We start from the raw sequence: 3,567 nt of genomic DNA on the forward strand, positions 1-3,567 counted from the left end.
ACGATTTTCCTGCTTTTCCATTTTTACGAAAACCACAGAGGCGTCTTGTTCAGCGTGCTGTCAAACCTACACTAGCAAGGAGATCGGGCTGAAACTATAGCTACAAGCTATCCAAGGATGGTACTATAGAATGTCACCTCAAGGTAGGCCTAGTGGCGTCATCTCTTGGTTAGGCCGGAAACTTATCAATCCACCCTCGTATGTAATCGTCTCATAAGACATATGACGTTTGGCAATTAAAATTAATAAAGTGATAAAGGATATTTTAAAAACAATTTATTTTTTAATCAGGAATGTAAGAAATAATGAATTGTAAAAATAAACTTCTGTTTTCGACGTTCAAATATTATTACCATTTGCTTAATTAAGGGAGATATAACAGGTTGCTTTGTATTATTTCGCGAATAACTCGTAGCTTACAAAAATATTCAAATTAAGTACGTTCTCTATGTTTCCGTTTTATTATATTCTTAAGAGCATTTCTAGACAGTTTTTCCCCAAGTCATTTTCCACTTTTTATTCAACTCAAATATATTCCGTTCAGGTAATAAAGTGAGCTTGCCATACGCAATATTTCAACCGAGAAAATGTTTGCGAAGAAAAGTTATTTTTAAAATGGATAAATATAATCGAAATGCATTATTAAATATAGGTTTATTTTTCAAAAAAGAAAAGATGTACCTGAAAAAGTCTACGGAATTTTATGAGGAAATCTGAAATTTAGTTATTTAAGGCAGTCCCATCTGTATCAAAATTATTTAAATAAACGTTTTATATTATGATGACTGGTACTGATTTTAATATACAGTCCAATGAGTTACAAGAAATTAATTTCTGAGTGAAGAATTGCACCTTGATCTTCTTGTACTACTTTCTTTCAAATCAAAGACACAAGACAATTTATATCTTCTATACATAGAGGATAGGTTTTAATTTACAAATTATAAATTAGCAGTATAAGTGTGTTAAAAAACATACATAATAAGTATAATTTAGAGTATGTTGATTTTTTTATGCCTCTGATATCATGGATTGATAGTATGAGATTATTTGATGAACTAAAACATGAATAAGTCTGTTCGTAATAACGACATTAGTAGATTATTAAAGAATTAGTTTCAGAGAAAGCTGCCTCAGCGAATGTTGATAAAGTTATAAAAATTAAATTCTACAATCGTAATAAATGTCGAGAATGATGAAAAAGTCAAAAACACACAGACTAAAACTAAAGTAAAGAATTCGCTGCAGATAGGCTTAGTAAATATTAAAGTTTAAGAGAGGTTGGCAAACAACTATCTAGAAGAAAACGGTAATTTTATCATAAAAATTGTCTCCAAAGTAAACAACTAAAAGATAAGGATTAAGATCTGTTTACATCGCTAGTTAATACCGCGCAGTTTTTAAAAAATATTGGGGTCATTTAAAAACACGTTACAATGGCGACGATGAGTATCTATAGGTATCTATAACACAGGGGGTATTTTTAATTTTCTTACCTTGGAAATTAATATATCTAAAGTCACTATCACAGCCGGTTAAGTAGATGCTTAGAAATAACAAGAATAGTGTCCTAAATGACATGGTGTCAATCTGGAAAGAATAAAACAAAAAAAAACTTTGAATACATTTTTAACATAGAAAATATATTCGTTAGTTTCCTTTTCTGAGAGAAGCCATTGTTCTGTCAGAATTGAACGAATTTACTTATTAAAAACTAATTTACAGCGATATGTATAAGAAAAGAACAATTGTTATTTAAAAACAATAACTTCTTTTATAATGTATAGGATCCTTCACAGTTGTTTCTTTTCTATTTAACTTCCACATTAATGGCTTACCTACTGTAAGGCATGCCGCCGTACCCTGCAGCGGCGATAAATCTGTAAAAAATTGCCAAGTGGATCTTAATGTGAAATGTTTGAACTTATTAACCTTTTTACATTCGTTTTATTGAAAATTTTGGTTATTTTTTACTCTTAATACGTGCACAGTTTTTGCACGGTCGGCATCATTATCCGTAGAGATGTTCAAAATGTTTTTTTAAAAGTATTTAAATACAAAATGCAATTACTTTTTTGATTTGTTATTTCAGATGTAAAATACAAAATAGATTTCCCTTTTGTATTTTAAATGCTACATGCAAAATACGTATTTTCGAAATACTTGTTTCAAATAAATCCTTTTTTGTAGTATCTATTTAATTTTCTACATTTACTGAAGTATAAAATTTTTTTAAGAAAACCTTGCAGGCATTTTCTCATTTTTTAAATGTTGGAGTTTTTCTAAACTAATAGTGGTGTTTGCACATTGTAATAGCAGAAAGAAATGGAATCCGTAGTTTCTAGTTTTTCGAAGAATATTTTGGATTATACGCATTTATTAGCACACCACAATATCTCTTTTTTAGTTTTCACTTTCTCACATCTGGTGTATATCAATTCGATATTGTTTTGCGGACTGCTTTGTCGTAATTCATAGAATATCGTAGTCTCTTACTAAAGGTACGATAAATGGTGATTTGGCAGGTGCTTAAAACAATATCGATCCAATATTTTAGATTATCCATTTCCAAGCAGTTTACATTTGTTTTTTGGTTCTCTTCAGTTAAAGTCCCCCTTTTAAGCTTCTAATGTGAGCAACTTTTCTTCATCATTTTATATAATGTTTGATCGGTGATACCAGCCAAACTTTTAACGACAAAAATGTATTTTTCATTTTATAAATAGAAAATACGTTTGGAAAAGTATTTTAAACAAATTACAAAATGCTTTTCTCAAAAAAGTATTTAAATACAACATAAAAATAGATATTTCAAATAAATCACATCTCTGATTATCCGGTGCTTAGCCGGATCTTAAAAAAATTGCTGGATCCGCCAGGCACCGAATCTAATTTTTTTTAAGTTTTCGTGGAAAAAGGGAAATCTTCAAAAGACGTCGCGTAAATAAAAATCCCTTTTTCTCTAACCTGACACTAAATTCGGTAAATCAGGGTAATTTTCCTATAACTGGTAACGCTCGTCAAAAATCGAACGTGTTAGTAGGCATCTTTGTTCCTCTTAATTACTTGTAGCTAAAGAGAGAGAGAGAGATGACGAGATAGATTTGATTAGCCTGCCACCTGGTGAATATATCCAGTAGGAGTTATTTTAAAAAGCTTTGAAAGCTATTGGTACTGTATTATAGCAACCGATAGTCCTAAAACTGCCATTTCGAAATATTGTGTTTGGTTTTACAAAACACCTTGACCAAATTTTATAATTAATATTTGTTGAAAAGCGTAAGAAACTTCGTTCATACTGGGTGTCGTTATACAACACCACATAACTTTAACTTTTCAATTGCATTACTTCAACGTCTTTTACAATGTAGTTATTAGGTTGAAACCGGGCATTCGTACGTTTCCTTATCGCTCTGCAGAGTTTTCCTGTTTCGAAAGCTCTCTCTCATCTATAAAAGTTATAATATTATCCCGGTTTAAACATCAACCACTAAAATGTTTACGGTAGGTGTGACGTGACAAGAATTAAATTAAGGTAGACGAACTCATATATATATATATATATAT

This window comes from Agrilus planipennis, unplaced genomic scaffold (genome assembly GCF_000699045.2).
Source record: "Agrilus planipennis isolate EAB-ADULT unplaced genomic scaffold, Apla_2.0 scaffold112, whole genome shotgun sequence".
In the NCBI taxonomy this organism is placed as follows: domain Eukaryota; kingdom Metazoa; phylum Arthropoda; class Insecta; order Coleoptera; family Buprestidae; genus Agrilus; species Agrilus planipennis.